Genomic DNA, 20,481 nt, shown 5'->3' with positions numbered 1-20,481 from the left:
AATATACAGATTGACTTTTTTGTCTTTCCTTTTTATCAATCTTTTCAGTTTCTGTTGCCTCTAAGGAGGCCTCTGCTTCTTTTGAGTCTGCTGAGGAGGTTCCCACAGTGACCCAAGACCTGTTGTCAATATGTATTTGGTAAGATGATACTTAATTGTAATTAAGTATTAATTATTAAGTGTAATTAAGTTTGGCCAAAGTGTGTAGGAATGTTTATGATTTAATGTTTATTTTATGTTTTTAAGACACTGAGATGCAGAGCTTAAAGGACATTCTGACCACAGCGAATGTTGAGAATATGGAAGAGCAGCCTTTAACCTCATGGTGCTTGCGTCAGTCTGCTGCCCAAGATGAGTGGCGGAAAGCACGGTCCCATCACCTGAACTGTTTGCTGTCCTGCAATGAGGTCCCAAAAAGGAAGTGCTGTCACTGCACCTCCCCTGCTATAATTCGCTGCAGAGACTGCATGCCAGAGGATTGGCTGTGTATGGAATGTGACATACACATACATTTTAAACTCACACTTCATAACAGGGAGTCTCACATTGATGGAATTTACAAGCCCATTAAGCCAGTGTGCTGCGTAGAAAAGGATGGCGCATACTGTCTGGTCAGTCAAGGTATTCTTCTGATTCTTTTGGTAAAGTGCTTAAAGTTATGTTTGACCTTTTAGTTTAGATAATAATCTCAACTGGATACATTTATTGAACCTCTCTTTTCAGTGCGACTGTTGCCTACAGTGAGACCTTCCCAGCTATGCACCCGTGACCCTGAAAACATTACAGAGTCAGCTGGCAGAACAGTTATCTTGGTTTGCATAAATGGTATGGACTATCAATTTATTTATTTTTTTTCTAAGTTGTATGTCTCAAAATAACCACATATTTATTGTAATTATTTTTGTTTTTAGGTAGGTATGATTTGCACATGCCAAATTTGTTGTGCAGATTGTGCCTGGCACAGTGGACACCTGACAGAAGCGACCTTATAAAGAGAGTAGATTGTAAATGCTGAGATGTTGTTTGCAGTTGATGTCTTCAGCACATTTGAAGAAATGAAAACTGTTGCACCCAGTTTGTCCAGGCAAGCTTTTTTGTTTTTTGCAGATGTTAGAGAGGAGAACTTCTGACTTTGGAAGGGTAGGTTCAGTGTGGATGACAGATGCAGAGATTGGAGAATATTACTGTTGCCATTTCATGTAACTTTTTACAAATTGACAGGCTGGGAAAATACAGACATATTCCAGAGAAGCTTCATGGAGTATACATTCTGCCAGTTCCAGTGTGACAAAATGGCCTGTGTTAAACAGTTGACCTGTCCTGCATAAACACCGAACATGCTGGCTCTCAAAGTCAAAGGGGTGAGTTAATTTACACTTTTTGAAATTAACTGAATAAATAATGTCTGAGACCCATGAACATAATCTTTTTTTTTCTTATGTCATTAAGGTCAGAGGAGCCATATTTTGATGGCACTTTCATTGCCAAGGATTGTGACGTACATCATTTTGTTGAGGACATCCAGAGCAAAATTAAAAGTGTTAGTAGTATTTGCACTGTTATTTAAATACATTATATGGCCAAACTTTTGAGATATATGCCTTTTACATTATTTAATAGTGTTAGTATTCTTCAAGGTCAGTTGTTGTCTGTTAATATAACTAGTGCAGTGCCCGTAGGCAGTATGTATTGCTATAGAAAAGTGGGAGGTTAAGTAGCTTTTTCATGGATGGCCAAATGAGGTTGTGTTTGAAGGTGTAGCAGCTAGCTACAGACGAACATCCACAGATTCCAATTCCAGTTTATTGTCCTCACGTATCCTGATCCCGTCAGACCAGAACATACTCGGTCCGGACTCGTTCAGTCTCAGTAATCCACAACAGTCAGTTTAGATGCACAGAACGGGACCGAACAGCCAGCAAAATCCGCTGCAGGTATAAAGCCGCTCGCGCCGCTGCAGGTATAGATCAGCGAGTTTCTTAAGGTGTGGCATGGGGGTGGGCTCTGCAGTGATTGGCTCTGGTGCGCACGTGGCTATGGTGGCTATGGTTGACAATGCTAGCGGAATTCGTAAATCATTGAAATAATTTATTAACGGTATCTTTGTAGTCCAAACAAAGCCAACATTGCACACCCTTAAACCAGACAGCAGCCATCTTGAAACTCTCAGGTCAGTCTGATCCTGATCTGCAGAGATATTTGAGGCACACACATACACACACACACACACACATGCATGTGATGCATGCTAAGGCCCATTCCACCAAGTGTGAGATACTACATATTCATAATCAAAACAAGTGTAACTGCTCCAGTACTTAAATAATATATATGACAGGTTTCCCTGTGATTTGTTAGATCACATGGAGTGGCAGGAATCAGGAGGGTGCTGGAACAACTGCCAGGGAGGAGGTGGAAATGGTGAACAGCTTCTTTTCTCGATGTGCTCTCACGACTAAGTACATGACGAAATCTGGTAAGTATTCCTTATTTATATTCTACTCTTTTATTCTTTCTTCTTTTCATTCTAATACTTTGTACAGTATGAGATATTCTTAATTTTATTCTACTATTGTAATACATTAATAAAACTCCCTTCTATTTGTCTTAAATTAAAGCTCAATTGTGAATGCATGTAGCATGACCATTAATGGGACTTTCCTCCTTGCAATGTATGCTCTTTTAAAGCCCGGAACGACATGCTAACGATCCACGCCATTGGTTGGAACCTTGCATTACCCAGCAGATATGTCAAGGTATTGACCAGATGCCATGTGACAATGTCATGTTTTCTAACCACATTTACACACAGAACAAATATTGTTTGTCAACTTAATCTCATACTACGCTTTTCATGATTTTCCTCACTTTTTTAAGATTTTAAGAAGATGGCAAAGTTTATTTATTTTATAAAAGGCTCAAGAAGAGTCTCAGAGGCTGGAAGATTTGAGCAGATAGCATGGTGCAGCAATGGGTACATGATGTCAAACAATGGGCTGCTGATGGTACTGTATTTTATGGCTAATTTATTCAGTAATAATGTAACATGAAGATCAATTGAATAACTGATGCTGTATGGCCTGCTTTGCCCAAAGACCAAAAGTCAGATTAACTTACACTTTGAACTCTTTCAATGCACTACCCAAATGAAATATGAAATGTTTACTTATACTTTTATTGTTGTTGTTTTTATTAAGATTCTCTAAGTACCCAACGCGATGACCAGCAGAATCTTCAGCAGTCCATTGAACAAATGTTTCTCAGTGTTCATCAGAAAAAAGCCAGCCTTTATACCCAGACTGGTATGTTGAAAACGCATGTAATATTTCTACCATCCGATGTCTGCATACACACATATGTACATCATTTCTGTGGTTTCTAACTTTACAGATAGCAACGGAATTCGACACTTGCGTAGAAGGAAATTGAGGGAAGAGAAGAAGAAACTCCTGGAGACAATCAAGCTCTATAATGAGCAGGTGTCTAATGAGGAGCAGATCGATTTGGTGAAGGTGGAGAGCAGACTCTCTGTGGTTGGAGGAGACAGTGGGGCAGATCTGATATGGCCATAGGAAGTGCACAGCGGTGGTATGGGACAATTTTTCTCTACAGTGTTTGTAAGACATGGCTGAGTGTTGGTGAATCCAGCGCTTTCACTGAACTTTTACCCTATGATTGCTGCTACTTTAACTCCCCACGGACGTCGGGCCAAGGAGGAGGAATAGCGACTGTCTATAAGAGTCATTATAAATGTAAGCAGCTATTGCTGTCATCCTCTTTCCCCAGCTTTGAACAGGGCTTATTTGAGCTTGGTCGCTCTCACACAGTGTTGTGTGCTGTGGTCTATCGGCCTCCCAAGTACAATAAGGACTTTTTAAATGACTTTGCTGATTTCCTGGCTGAAATCATGCCTAAATATGACCGTGTTCTTATTGTTGGGGATTTTAATGTTCATGTGTGTTGTCCTGATAAGCCAATGGCAAAGGGTTTTCTAAACCTCATTGATTCTTTTAATCTTGTGCAATCTGTGTCTGGACCCACACAAGAACACGGACACACACTTGATCTTGTCTTATCATATGGTTTGCCCGTTTTTAACCTAGAGATTTGTGACGCAGTGTTTTCCGACCATATGCCTGTATTATTTGAGGCTGCTCTTGCCTGTCATACAGTTAAACCTTGCGCTGCTGCTCGACGCTGTCACATTATTAACCCTTCCACTGCTGTTCAGTTCTCGATTGCTTTCAGTCAGAACTCCATCTTTCCTGAGTCTGTATGCAGTACAGAGGAGCTTAGCTCATGGTTTCACTCCACCTGCCAAACTGTTTTAGACACTGTGGCTCCATTAAAATCCAGGCAGCCTAAAACTAAATCTGAGCCCTGGCTAAATGACATGACTCATGCTGTCAGACGTGAGTGCCGCAGAGCTGAGCGCAAGTGGAAGAAGGACAAACTGCAGGTGTCTTTTCAAATGTTAAGGGACTGCTGGCGTCATTATCAGAAAACTGTGAAAGATGCTAAAAGAAAACATTTCTCAGATATTATCCTAACTGTCACAAGCCTCGTGTTTTGTTTAACACTATTGACTCACTTCTGAATGCTCCGCAGACTACCTGTATGGAGGTGTCCCCTGCTGTGTGTGAAAAATTCCTTCACTTTTTTATTGATAAGGCCACTTCAATTAGGGCTCAAATCTCACCTTTAGCTTATGATCCCTCAATCTCTGTCCCCTGCTCTGCTGTTTTTGACCAGTTTGAGCCTCTGACTTTTTCGTTTTTACAGGAGGTTGTTGGTCATTTGAAGCCCTCAGGTTCTCCAAATGATGCTGTCCCTCCTCGACTGTTTAAGGAGGTTTTCCCCACTGTAGGACCATCTGTTATTGGAGTCATTAATAGCAGTCTGTCCTCAGGTGTGGTCCCTGAAAAATTTAAACATGCAGTAGTACAACCTCTGATTAAAAAACCTGCTCTAGATCATGCAGTTCTTGCTTATTTCAGGCCTATCTCCAAACTGCCTTTCCTTTCAAAAATCCTGGAGAAGATTGTGCACAGTCAATTAATGGCTTTTCTGGAAGAACATAACATTCTAGAGGTTTTCCAATCCGGTTTTAAAACCCTGCACAGCACAGAATCAGCTCTTTTAAGAGATTTTAATGACATCTTTTTAGCTACTGACTCTGGTGACTGTGTTATCCTTTTTTTTAACTGTTGCATTTGACACAGTGGATCATGAAATATTGATATCACATTTGAAGCAGTGGGTGGGCATCAGGGGTACAGCACTGGAGTGGTTCAGGTCGTACTTGGCTGATCAAACTTTCTGTGTCAGCCTTGGTGACTCTGTGTCCTCCACTGCTCCTCTCTCATGTGGGGTCCCACAGGGCTCTGTGCTTTGCCCTCTTATATTTTCTCTCTATCTACTCCCACTTGGTTCCATTCTCAGAAAACATGACATTTCTTTTCACTGCTATGCGGATGACATCCAGATCTATGTCCCCCTCAAAAAGTCTGATTCCTACTCTGTTGACCCACTGCTAAAGTGTTTACACAACCTTAAAGCTTGGATGTCTTTAAATTCTCTGAATTTTAATGAAGAAAAGACAGAAGTCATGGTCTTTGGTGGCACTTCTGTGTAATCTCTCAACGTTAGTCGGGGGTGGAGGGCAAACACCTGCAGCTGCTGAAAAGCTTACGTTAGCTTTCAACCATAATGTGTGCTACGAAACAAAGACACATACTCACTACTAGTGCTGCTGACGGCCGCAGACTCCAATGTGCTTCTCCATGCTCCCCTTGGCTGCACTGTCAGAAACTTCTGAGAGTTAACGTAAATATGACATAACATCCCGCCTCCCACCGTCATCACGTTGATGACGTGCTGAGAGCGGGATTGCAAGCTCAATGTACACGTCTCAAACAGATAAGATCACAACAATAGCATGTCTTCATAAACCACCCTTGTTTGTCTTCATACAATATGTTGGGAAGTTGCAGTAAATATCAATACAATATGTTCTATAGCCCTTTGTGTTGTGTCTCTCCTTCGTCTGTTAAGATAACTGAACATTTTGTGAGTCTCGAGGCATTGTCAGCCTTTATATCTCATTTGTAAATGCTTAATAAGCCACAGATAGTGCTCACTTTAGATGAGCTTGCGCAAAATACTTAATTAACGAGTAGTAAGTGCTTTGTAACTGTGAATTCCTGCATTAATAACTGTTTATAGGCCATCATTAGAAAATGAATTTGTTGTGAGTTTTATAGAACATCTGCTAACACAGTTACTAATCATTAATACATGTCTGAATAGTGGATGTGCAAGTGCATGAAGAAATGTACAGTACAATGAAGAGTAAAACATTTATAACTGTGATTATAAACCACATAGTAATGGCTATTTACAGCAGAATCAGGCTTTATAAATGATGAATTCAGTATTTACTAATCCATAACTAATGTGCTTATCAATGATGAATAAAACATTTTTAACTGTGTTTATAAACTACATACTAATGTGTATTCATGCGTTATAAATGATGAATTCATTATTTATTCATGCTTAACTAATGCTTAATAGCGTGTACTCATTATAAAGTGTTACCAATCAGGGTATAGCCAGAATGTTTTTATACAGACAAGTAAATAGTGTGAAGAATGTACTTATATATTTGACCAAATGTAGATATCATGAATTAGAATGATAAATATATAAGAATTACTTTATTAATCCCCAAAGGGAAATTCAAATGTCTGTCAGCTCATCTTTTGATCAAAAAAATGTTAAGCCTCTCTCCACCCCCCCCCCACACACACACACACACACACACCCCCCCGAATCCATCTTGTCTCCAATTACAGAGTCAACCTTCCCATAGTATTATCTCCAAGACTAATGTACCAATGATGTTAAAAAAGACTTCATTTGGTATTTCTTTATTGAAGAAAGTACTGCAAATGAACACTCATTGCTTCAAGTGGCAATAATTGGTGTGCAAAAAAAAGTCACAATACATAGGACAAAGTGCAAAAGACATACAGCCTCAAGTGGCAATGGAGAGGTTCAGGCACACGAGGTAGTCATTTTTATGTTTTAACAGAACCCTGTGACTGTTTTCCAATAGTTGTATCGTAGTGGATTTTAATGAAATGACAGTAAATGAATAGTTAAGAAATGGTTGTAGAAGAAAGTAAACTTGAGTGATGTTTTCTATGCGGTTTATGTTATAGACGCAATGTGCAATATAGTATATTGTAAAATACAGAGTTAACTAGGCCTTTACCAAAAAGATTGTCAGTTGAATTGGATTTGGCTGTTTAACATGAAAATTGAAATATTGTTAGTTGCCTTTCTTTGTTATTGGTGATGCCAACATTTTAAATTTTGCATTTGGTCAGAAAGTGAGTATCCTGCTCATAGTTAAATTAAAAAAGTATACCACAAAGCATTTCTCCTGCCAGGCTGCTGTCAGCTGAACAGTCAATCACAGTGGACAGCAGTAGAGGAAGATGTTCCATTAACCTAATCAAGATTCTCAGATTCTCCTGGATCTTTCCTTGTGGAGTTTGCATGTTCTCCCTGTGTCTGCGTTGGTTCTCTCCAGGTACTACTGCTTCCTCCCACCATCCAAAGACATGCATGACGGGATAGGTTAATTGGCAACTCTAAAGTGTCCATAAGTGTGAGTGTCTGTCTGTATGTTGCCTTGTGATGAACTGGCAACTTACAAGTACTTGTGTACTTGCCCGAAAAATGCTGGGATAAGCCCCAACCCCCCCTGGCCTCAACAGCGGTAGTGGTAGAGAATGAATGGATGGATGGATGTTCAATTAGGTATCTATTCAAATAATTTTATAATTGATTTTACCTCTGTCCTTACCCTTCTTGGAGGGCAGTTTAGCCAGAAAAATGTGTGGACTCAACAGCAATAGCTGTTTACTCCGCTAGGATCAGTGTTACTAACTACAAAGGTAAGTATAAGTATACAGCCCTCAATGTGCATAGAGCACTAGGTTTAAGGGTGTTGCCTAAAACGCAATGAGTGACGGAAAAAACCTGCACATCTATATTAGAGAGTTGTTCGGGAATGCATCCGATACTGCCGAAAATGCTGGCATCGGTATTGGCGAGTATCGATCCGATACCACGTAATGTATTAGAAATAGGAATCTGTTGGTGGTGAAGGTGCAGCTAATTTTAACTACTTTATATATGCTACTACTGGGTAGCTTGTAAATTCCACCCCAGAAATGAATTGCTAATAATAATAACAACAATAATAATAATAATAATAATAATTATAATACATCATAATGATATTTTGTATTATTTATCTGAATCTGTAAAGTAACTAGTAACTAAAGCTCTAAGATAAACGTAGTGGAGTAAAAAGTACATCATATCTGCCTCTGAAATGTAGTTGAGTAGAAATATAAAGTGATAGTAGATAGTAGTATTTCCAATGAAATGGAAATACTAAAGTTAATTACAATTACATCCAAACTGTACTTTAGCAAATTTACTTTCCGCCTTTGAAATTTAGTCACAAAACAAGTTGAATATATGATGTATTATTAAGTGAATAATTTCTGTCAGATTCCTGAATATGCCTACTGTGTATGGATGATCTCACTCAAGTTATTGAGAATGAACCTGGCTAAATGTCTGTCCATATCCAACACCAAACTGTCTATACCACAGTGTTTTGACTGTGGTATGCCAAATGTTGGTTTCATAATGTGCAGCACAACGCAATGTAAACAAACAAACATGTGGAACATGGTCCTGTCAGACCTCTCATACATGTTTGGCATCAGACTGGCTCGTCCACCAGAAACATGCAACCTAGTCGGTCAAGTTATGTGAACGTGCGAACAACTTTGGTGCTGTCATTGCGAGCTAACAGCTGTCAGCATCTGTACTAGCTAGGGTTAGCTAGTAATTAGTACAGGGAGCTACATAAACAATACCGTGTCGGGCAGACAACAACTGTATGTAAACAAAATGCACTCTAAAATGTTGTTCGCACTGTACGCTGTCATATTCCTGTCTATGGCCAACACCAGGTGGTGTGGACTTATTTTATTTAGCTCACTGAATAAGGTTAACATTGTGGCACCAAGCTAGCTTGACTAACCAGCTATTAATAGGACGCTCCAGGGTTTCTGCTCAGACATCTCTCAATGACAGCACTGCCACCTCCAAACCGTCCACTTCCTGTTATAACAAGCCGAAACTTCGCACCATGGTGATGCAGAAGTGACCCTGCAACACATGGTCCAGTGGAGCCTCCTGACAGCATCTTGACTCGGATACGTCCACACCGACACCAGGTAGTGGTGCCAATCCTCTCCTCACCCTGCTGCACCGGCTCCACTACGTCTGCAACCCGTACCACTGCTCTTGCCCCACGCCGGAAAGGCTCGAAAGCGTATGCCAGCGGACTCACAACATCAGCTACTCTCTCCACCTCGTCTTTTGGTGCTATCCATTGGTCTCGTAAATCCCCCGCTCGATTTGCTCTGCTGCGAGAATGTGACGTAATTGCCTGGCTTGTACCACTTATAGCGTTCCATTTGTCTTTGGGCATTACGAGTCGGAAAGAAGTGCAGCAGCTGTGTTGTTATTGCTTGTGGCTCATCTAAACAAGGTCAATGTGAAATAATAATGTTTTTCTACAGAAACACTAACATTTCAAGTAATTCCGTTATTGCAAGTCTTACATTTCAATAATATTTTGCCATTTTCGCCTATTTCAATTTCAACTAGTGCTGTGGCGTTTGTCTCGAGCCACCAGGGGCAGTGGCAGGCTAGTGTTATCGTTAGCTACATTAGCCTACTTAGCAAACCAGCTTGAAAACAAAACTTTACATTGTATTGCACGCACAACAACACCGTGCAATGCATAAATTGGTGACCGGACTAAAGCAGCAATGTAAACAAGTGTGTAGGAGCATTTAAAATCGACATTAAAACGACCAACGTAGTACAAATACAAAGAAAATACATATCAATATGGGCGCTGTGATCTTTGTTTTGAGAGTCGTATGATCACCCTCTTTTAGCTCGGTGTACTGTGAGGTACCCTGAGCTGGACGGCTGAAATTACGATCAAAAGGGGGGGTGTCTCGGTGAAATGTCGCGAGATAGCCTCGAGATATACACTTTCCAACTCGGGCTGGGGGTTTACGAGACAAATGGATAGCACCATTTGTCCATTTTCAAACCAGCGTATAATCAACCGCACGGCGAACCAACCCACCCCGTTACGTAGGCAATGACGTTACTCCAAAATGGCGACTCGCTCGCTAGCTAGCTAGCTAAAAATAGCAAAAATAAATGTGTAGTATCTGTGATCTTTTTTAAATAATACTTTTGGCAATGTGTTTTTTCTCATATTATTTTTTATTAGTAATTTTGAAATTGTTTATTATTTAATTTTTTGGATCAGTGGATCAGAAAAGTTTTAACAGGTACGGTTTGACTCCACAAACAGCCATAGTGTGCTAATCAAGGATACACAATCTTAGTAGTAATCAGATATCGCAGTACACACACACACTGGAGCAGGCTGAAAACTGCCTTCAGAGAAACAACAAAGCTAACGCTAAGTGAGCTAACGTTAGCACATCTTACTTCTGGTATTTTGTTGGAATCAAACGAGGCCTGACGGTCAGTTTTTGACTGTCCCTCATATTACAACATAAAGTCAGACATCGGATTTAGTAACTATAGTAACCTGCTGTAGTGAGCACACAGACCAGGTCTAGCGAGCTACAGTTGCTGTCTGTTAATCACAGTTTCACAATCTAACCAAACAATTTCTCTCTCACAGTAACGCTATCTTGACCACCGCTGCTCATTAACCATGTGAACAGCAACAACGCACACACATTCTCGGGGCTTCAGTATAACAACTAAGCGAATGTGTCGTGAGCTCACGTTAGCAAGTCAGTAAAAAGGGACAGTTATTCTCCCTCCATATTACAACATAAAGTTCGACATTGGACTTAATAATACTAGTTCAATTCCATTTTATTTGTATAGCACCAATTCATAACAGAAGTTTTCTCAGGGCACTTTTCAAATAGAGCAGGTCAAGACCGAACTCCTTGTCATTGCTATTACTGCATTTATGCTAACGGTATGGATCAAAGTTTAATCAGTTGTGGTTTCACAAACACAGCCAGTACAGCTGTACGGTGCTAATCAAAGGTACACAGCCTTACTAAACAAATTAATTTCTCCAGTTTGACCACTGCTTTCTTACACAAAGCTTAGTGTGTTCTCTCGTTCCCTGCTTTAATATAACTAGCTCTATCGTTACCTCCGGTTCACGTCTACCATGTGAACAGCAATAACCGGAGCACCCGGAGTAAACCCACACGGACATGGGGAGAATATTTAAACTCCACACAGAAAGGTCTGGCGCAAAAGACTCCCCTGTATTATCACAGTAGTTGGAAACCTCTTTAGGAAGGGGGTTACGCCGTCTTGGTGCTACTTCCTTTTAAGTGTCTTTTGATTTTAACACTTCCTTCTTGGAAATAGCTGGGAGGAAGGTTGGCTTCAACATGACCTTACTGGTTCCTTGGTAGCTCAGCTCTAGCTTGTTGCGATCCAAGTACTTTTTCATGGACCGAGTCTGATCAGTGCCGAAAGTAGATGGTAAGGAATTACCTTGAACTTGTCTGATCAGTGCCGAACCAGGTGCAAAGACTCCCCTGTATTATCACAGTAGTTGGAACCCTCAGAAGCAGAGGCTGGATGGTGTTGAAAGCACTCGAGAGGTCGAAGACTGTGATCCTCACACTGCTTCCAGGCTTTTCCAGGTGAGAAAGGGCTCTGTGAAGGAGGAAGATGACACTGGAACTGGACCCTCTGACGACCGTGGCAGACAGGAGGGTGCTGTCCAGGCTTCAGTCCATCTTGGACAATGTGTCACACACTCTCTACGACACACTGGCCCAGCAGAGGAGCACCTTCAGCAGACTCCTCTCACCCAGCTGAGCACGACTTTCAAACTAATGTTCTGTCCGGGAGCGGTCTCCCTAATGTCCCTTAAGGGGCTCCGTACAGATAATTTATTGTTTATTTTTCTCATTTGTTTCAACATTTTTCAACACAAAAACAAAAAAATTGTCTTTGATAACTAACACTATGACAGCTTTTGGCCACCCGTTTCTACTTTCACCTTTGATTCTGAGTAATTGTGACAATTCACAGATATATTTAATGCAGGTGCGCTGCTCTGCAGGCAAACCGCAACGGAAAAAAAGGTAGCTGCTTCATCTCTTCTTTTTAGAATTGTATGTCTTAATGTTTATTTTATCTAGCCATCTATTGTCTTGTTTATTTGTAGGCTATGTGAATGTGTGACTCTGACCTGAGAAAAGTGAATTTCCATTGAGGACCATATAGATTTATAAACGTTTTTATCCCAAGAATAAACAACAAATGTTCACTCTTTGAATCACCAAAATAAGTGACTTATGTAGTGTTTTAAATCAATCAAATTTAGTGTAATTAAATTAAATCGTGTCCGTCACTGGACAGGATATAAGCAAGAAACCAGAGCAGCGTATTCACCGATACAAACAATATTAGGTTATTCATTTATTTATTAATTCAGAATAAATAAATAAAAAAGTAATATCATTCAGACAGCTGCGTCTATTCATTCGTCTCAATTACAAAAGCATCACCCTTTAGTCAAGATGCTGTCAGGAGGCTGCACTGGACCATGTGTTGCAGGGTCACTTCTGCATCACCATGGTGCGAAGTTTCGGCATGTTATAACAGGAAGTGGACGGTTTGGAGGTGGCAGTGCTGTCATTGAGAGATGTCTGAGCAGAAACCCTGGAGCGTCCTATTAATAGCTGGTAAGTCAAGCTAGCTTGGTGCCACAATGTTAACCTTATTCAGTGAGCTAAATAAAATAAGTCCACACCACCTGGTGTTGGCCATAGACAGGAATATGACAAAACCATTTTTGTCTCCACGTTGTTTCATGCAGTTTACCTGCAGGCCCTCCATACTTATGTCAACAATTTGTCCCACATATGGTTTTCCCTCATACTTAATTAAGACAAACTGTCCTTCTGTGTATCCTTCATCTGAAATGGTGGCCTCTCCAATTGATGCACTTGATTGGGCACATGCATACAGCACCTGAGTAGAAGAGCTTCAAAAGGAGAGATTTATATGTCAGTGACACGATTGTCTGCAGTGATTGCAATAACTAGCTTCTACTCCATCAAATTGGGATCATAGATGGAGTTATCTGGGGGAGTCATGTTGAGTAATGCATTTAAATTTCTTCTTTTGGCTCTATATTTTGTTTGAGAATTTCTCCATATCTCCCTCAGCTTCTCTCTTCTTGACGGTGGGAGAGTCTAGATTCTAAATTTAGGCATCTCCCCTTTCTGTTTCTTTTCTTGATATCTGTTAACAGAGTAACAGAATGGTGTGAACGTTTTAACAGTTGTTCAACATTGTCTATTCTCTTCATTTCATAACTGCGTTCCTCTTAGTTGCACTGCCTACAGTGTTCTAGTCCAATGATATTTCAGCTATCATGTATTGCCAGGCTTCAAGAAATCTGCCTCAAGGCCTTTTGAATGAACAGTGAAAGCACCCATTAAAACCCTGCCTCAGACCTTCCTATTGGTCAGCGAATGGAAACAGACAGTTGTTGTTTACTTTTCTTTTCTTTTCCTCAGCAACTCCTCTCTCTTTGCAGGGTCTGAATTCAGTCTCTCCCTGTATCTCTTTGTCCTCTCTGCACTTGTCATCATTATCTGCCTCAAGTTGACAAAAGAAAAGGGAATGTATGGTTTGAGATTAAGACAAAACATTGTTTAGACTTAAACAGTATTCTAAGGTTTCTGTGAAGGGGTCTGCTGTGTCTGTCTGATAAGCTAGAACTCTGTATCACCGAATAAAATTAAACTAAACTAAACACAATCGACTGTGGATAGTTACAGCTTTTATGTGATGATGGACCCAAATAAATGTTTAAAAGGACAAATACATTGGACTTTGTTATTTATTGTTATATCTGCAGGAAATTACAATTCATATCATATAGTGTGACAATCAAATCACATGGTGTGACATGTCTGCTTGTCACACCATATGATGTTTTCTGCACTTAGCACAACCTTGAGTCTTGTAGCTACACATTAGCATACTAACAGCATGCTAGCTATAACAAAGCAGCATAGATTTACATGTAATTATAACAAAATAATAACATTTCTTTTGCATTTTTATGAAAAATGTGTCACACCAAAAGACATCTGGAAGTGGGACTTTTGTCAGAGTGCCAACAAGATCTGATTTATTGTAAATATAAAAACGATAGCTCACCTCAGGTTGTACAGTAGCAATACATTGCTAGTACTGTACAACCTTGCTGAAGAAGGTCCTCTCCTACCCAAGGGTGTCAAAATAGTTGCCCGTTGAAATATCCCCAAATAGTGTCACACCATATGATTTTGATTTGTGTGACAAAATATTTTTGATTAGAACTGACTCAAAACATTATGCTTGGACTTTGAAAAGAGTAGGCTCACAAATAGACATCTGTATTATTTTTCTCTGTGTTTTTGAGAATTTTTGCATTTATTTTTCTTAGTTTTATTCAAGTTCTCACTTTGAGAAACAAGTGCCAGACAGTCACACCATATCAGTTTTGTTATGTTTGGTTGAAAATTCTGAAAGAATTAGTGATGAACTGTTTTAATGTTGAGTATGTTCACATAAAGCATAATGTTCTCCACAATATTGAGAAGGTTTTTGGCAAATATATTTTTTAATCATACATGTTTGACGCTGAAGACAGCAAAACTGCCATGTCACGTCATCCACCCATATACAGGTACTACTCGGAAAATTAGAATATCGTGTAAAAGTTGTTTTATTCAGGCAATTCAACATAAAAGGTGAAACCAATACATTCTATAGACTCATTACATGCAAAGTGAGATATCTCAAGCATTTCTTTGTTGTAATTTTGCTGATTATGATTTACAGCTTATTAAAACCTCAAAACCAAAAACTCAGAAAATTAGAATACTGTGAAAAGCTTCAGTATTGTAGGCTCAAAGTGTCACACACTAATCAGGTAAGTAATCCAAAACACCTGCAAAAGGGTCCTGAGCCTTAAAAAAGTCTGTTTGGTGTGTCTGGTTTGGTTTAGAAGAATTCACAATCATGGGGAAGACTGCTGATCTCACAGTTGTGCAGAAAACCATCATTGACTCCCTGCACAAGGTGGGTAAGACACAAAAAGTGATAGCAAAAGAAGCTGGGTGTTCTCAGAGTGCTGTCTCAAAGCACATTAATGGACAGTTAAGTGGAAGGCAGAAGTGTGGAAGAAAACGGTGTACAAGCCGGAGGGATGACCGCAGCCTGGAGAAGATGGTCAGGAAAGGGCCATTCAAAAGTGTGGGGGAACTTCATAAGGAGTGGACTCAGACTGGAGTTGCTGCTTCAAGAGAAACAACACGCAGGCGGATGCTGGACATGGGCTTCAAATGTCGAATTCCTGTTGTCAAGCCGCTCCTCACGAGCAAGCAAGGCCAGAGGCGCCTTAGCTGGGCTAGAGAGAAGACACTGTTGGCCAGTGGTCCAAAGTCCTCTTTTCTGATGAGAGCAAGTTTTGCATCTCATTTGGCAACAAAGGTCCCAGAGTCTGGAGGAAGACCGGAGAGGCGGAAAATGGAAGATGCATGAAGTCCAGTGTTAAGTTTCCCCAGTCTGTGATGACTTGGGGATCCATATCAGCTGCTGGTGTTGGTCCTCTGTGCTTTATCAAGTCCATCATAAACGCAGCTGTCTACATTTTAGAGCACTTCATGCTTGCTTCAGTGGACCAGCTTTATGGGGATGCGGACTTCATCTTCCAGCAGGACTTGGCACCTGCCCACACTGCCAAAAGTACAAAATCCTGGTTCAACAACCATGGGATTACGGTGCTTGACTGGCCCGCAAACTCACCTGACCTGAACCCCATAGAAAATCTGTGGGGCATTGCCAAGAGAAAGCTGAACAGGAAGAGACCAAACAATAAAGAAAAGCTCAAGGCCGCGATTGAAGCATGTTGGTCTTCCATAACACCTGAGATATGCCACAAGATGGTAGCATCCATGCCACACCAGATTAAGGCAGTCATTCGTGCAAAAGGGGCCCCAACCAAGTACTAAGTACAGATGCAAGATTTTACATTCAGAGGCCTGACATTTTTATATTTAAAATCCTTTTTTTTTTATTGATTTCAAGCAGTATTCTAATTTTCTGAGTTTTTGAATTTGAGGTTTTCTGAAGCTGCAAGTCCTAATCAGCAAAATCAAAACAAATAAAAGCTTGAAATATATTGATTTGCATACTATTTGTCTATATAATATGTAAATTTCACCTTTAAAGTTGAGTTACAGAAATACACGCACTTTTTCAGGATATTCTAATTTTCCGAGTAGTACCTGTATATATATATATATATATATATATATATTATGTTATATGATACTTAAATAACCTAAATTGTCATGTTAATATCAAATTCAAGTTGGGGTTGACTGACGTCTTGAAAACCTTGGAAGGACCCGGAAGGAGGGTACCGGAACTACAATTTGTGCCGAGTTACAGTGGTTACAGTACACAGCATTGTGCTGCCTCATAGCTTTTGTAGTTCCAATGAATTATCTCTATTATGTAAAACTGTGAACACGAACTTTGCAAGCTAATTATATGTTTTTAAGGGTGGGAAGCACGCCTGTTTGGTCTGATTTTAACTTTTATTGGTAAGAGGGTGAAATCATGTTTTTTATAGGTTTTGACCCTACTCAGTGGCGTCCCCTATTGGTCTGCTGTCAAGTATGATAGTAGAGGTGCAGAGCTTTCCAAAACTGTTGACCCCATGTCTGTAGCATATTATGTTGTTGAACTATAAGCCTTCAGAAATGTCACAGGTACAAGGTTCAAAGGGCACACCAGAGGAGCAGGAACCGCCCACAAATCTCATATTAACACATGTTGCTCCCTAGGTCAAGACCTTTCCAACGATGTCTTCACTGTTGTCCTACGACAAAGTTTGATTTTTTTTGTTGGTACACACCATGGCTGTTTGACGTATACATTCAGAGACCTCTTTAAGGGCCAAGCTGGAAACAATCACTCAAAATCTTTTAACAGGTATTTTGTGGCCAGATTTATTTAAGATATCGATTATAGGATTATACACAGTCATACTTTTCAATGTGGACCAGTTCCGAGTTTATTTTCCCCTTAAACTACTGATTGTTTCACCTTTGACATTTTCCCATTAACTTAATATGGCTATTTATAGACCCTTTAACCCCTTCCCCAGTTTGATAGGATGATCCTGGATCCAATTTATAATATATCGTAGTGCTAATACATTTCTGTGTACAGTTTAAGTTTTGCAAACATATCTTATAAAATGACCATCATAGGACCTTTTTATCAATAAAATCAGCATAGGCCTAACATGTTGTGTGGAGGGCGACATATACAGTACTTCATAGAACACTGCAACTTTAACCTCTCCTCAAACCATCCAGAATGGTCCTATATTGTCCGGATGACATCGTCCTAAAACGTGTGTATAGTTTCACGTATAGATATATCTCTAAACATGAACCCGATGACAATAGAAGCTAAAAAATGACTGAATCTCAATGGTTATGTTCTTAAAATAAAAAGTGTACTTTGTCCTAATATTTTACAATATCACTACATTTTTCTGTTCACCTTCCTTTTCTCCAGGCTTGGAGTCATGTGTTATATTCAGCCTGAGAAACTCTTTCTTGTCCAGAAGCCTTTTCTTTTTGTGTCAGTGTTGCTTTGGTTGTGTTGGTGAGGTCAGATCACTGTAGATAGTTGCTCTGACCTTTCTCAGGCGATCTGACTGTTGTCATACCATTGAATAAGCGTTATCCTGATACAATCATCCTACAGATATGGGCCAGTAGGGGCCTACTCTACCTACTAGTAGGTACAGGAGGCAGTTACCACCCATTCATCTGGCTGATCCAATTCTATTCAAGCCCGTAGGTACAGAAGGTTTGTTATCGAGCCGAGCAGTCAAAATGGCTGCATTTTCTTTGATTTTCAGTGGAAAAACAACCTTTTAAGATATTTTTGGCATTAGAATTCGTTGTGATAATTTCTAGTGGGAAATGTGTACATTATTTCCACAATCTCTGTTGAATGAATGTTGTTTTTTCAGGCTTCTATGGTGTCTATTCTATGTTTATGGTTGCTATGCAGTTGCTATGGGCGTCTTATCGCTGAAACACGTGAATATTGTTTTGATAATTGCATCGGAGCTGTAATGTTATTCGTGTTATTTTATGTAACTGCTCAATGACGATCTTAAATATAAAAAACGTACATTTCAGAGTTTGCTCGCAATTGAATTTTAAATCCGGAACCTTTGTGTTTGGCTGACCGGAGGACCAGCTGATATGAGACCGTGGCACTGTCAAGTAAGCAACAACACAACAACACATTTACCCACTGACTGAATTTGCAAAATAAATATGCAACGTACGGTTACACTTTCAAAATAAAGCCAGAAGAGAAACGTTTCATGTTTATTATCTATTATATACTTATAACAGAACCCCTGCTAATATTTTACTTGTCCACAGACAACAGACAAATTCTACAAGCTAGAAACTCTAAACGGAGTTTTATATAACCCAAACGGCCAATAATCTAATATTCTGTATAGATGAATGCATATTTTATTCATCAAATCACGGGATTTTATAAGCATAATCATGAATGCATTTCATTTTTATTCATCTGCGTTTGTTGTAGATTTCTTCTTAAAATCATTATTTTCCCAGCAGAAATACACTATCACGAGATTTGACAGTGCTGAACTGTATATGGTGCTGAATTGTTGGTTTCATCAAATATGATCTCTAACAGCTGAACTAAAACTTAAATCACCTTTTGAATTCATCTATGGTACAACACAATCTGCTTTCATCCATCTACATGACGTTCACAACACTTGAATTAAGTTTGGAGATCAGGGGCAAGGAGACCACGCCCATTTGGGAAAGGTGAAGTGTGTAACGCTTCATATAATTGGTTTATAATTGGCGCAGATTATAATGCATTTTTTTCTGTCATAGAAATTTTTTGTGGACAATAAGACAACTCCAGAAATACCTGTCTAATTTTGTATTCAGGTTTAATTAACATGGCACATCACGGACAGTAATTGCAACACTGCTGTAATTTGGGATGATGCTATAAAATATTCATGGACATATTTATTAGTCTTCTTCACTCAAACACTGACTGCTTATATGCCATTGATTCTGTACATACTGATGTTTTTACACATCCCTATGTATATTTTTTCATTGCTTATGGTATAACATTGTATATATGACTTGCATATTAAAAACTAAAGGAGATGTGGATGAGTGTGTGAAAGAGACATTCAAAATGTTATGACAAAGGCAAACTGAAACTGAACTGAAATAAAACAAATGAACAAATCTTTTTTTTTATTCATGCACAGAGAGAGAGAGAGGGAGAGAGAGGCAGAGAGAGAACAACATTCAACATACAGGTGTCTTAAAGACACACAAACAAAAACATTAAATGGAGCCTATAAAGTTGCTGGCAGGCTCCCAGGTGTCTTCCCAAGTTTTGCCACTGAAAAAAAATAATGAATGCAAACAAGTGTAAGATCATTGCATATAACACAATATTAGTTTATATCAATGGGGTATCATAGAACAACAAATGACTTAGGATCGGTTTTTCAGAAGCCTGGTACTAACCAGTATGGAAGTAAGTACATACACTACTCACAAAAAGTTAGGGATATTCCACTTTTGGGTGAAATTTATGGAGAATGTAAAAAGTTGATGCTACAGTGATATTATATCATGAAAGTAGGGCATTTAAGTAGAAGCATGCAATGGAAATTTCTTCATCTCAAACAATTTTTTTAAGCAAAAAGCTAACAACAGTGGTGGCTATACCACAACAAAAAATGTCACTGTGTCAGTAAAATGTCATTTGTCCTTCAGCATCGATTACAGCTCGACAAGACGTCCCATGCTGTTCACAAGTGGACTTATTGCAACCTGCTGATGACACTCTGTGACACTCTAAGCTCAGTGGAAACCTCCCTCTGAGTACATCCCGTTTGAAGCCTCGCTCTGGCCAGGGACTGTTGATCGATTGTTAGGCGTTGTTTTGGTCTCATGATGTCAAAATGTGAACAGCATGATGAAGAGGACTGTTTAAATACAAACTGTCATTGAAACAGCATGTTATGCAATAAGTATTGAGACATTGAACAGTTGGACATATGCATTCAAAAGTTTAGCGAAGGTCAAATTAAGATCACCTGGAAAGGTTATAGTGCATTTTATGTACATTCTGAAATTTCATCCGGAAGCCGAATATCCACAACTTTTTGTGAGT

This window comes from Dicentrarchus labrax, unplaced genomic scaffold (genome assembly GCF_905237075.1).
Source record: "Dicentrarchus labrax unplaced genomic scaffold, dlabrax2021, whole genome shotgun sequence".
Taxonomy (NCBI): Eukaryota; Metazoa; Chordata; class Actinopteri; family Moronidae; genus Dicentrarchus; species Dicentrarchus labrax.
The sequence above is the reverse complement of the archived record's forward strand: the minus strand, read 5'-3'. Positions refer to the sequence as shown.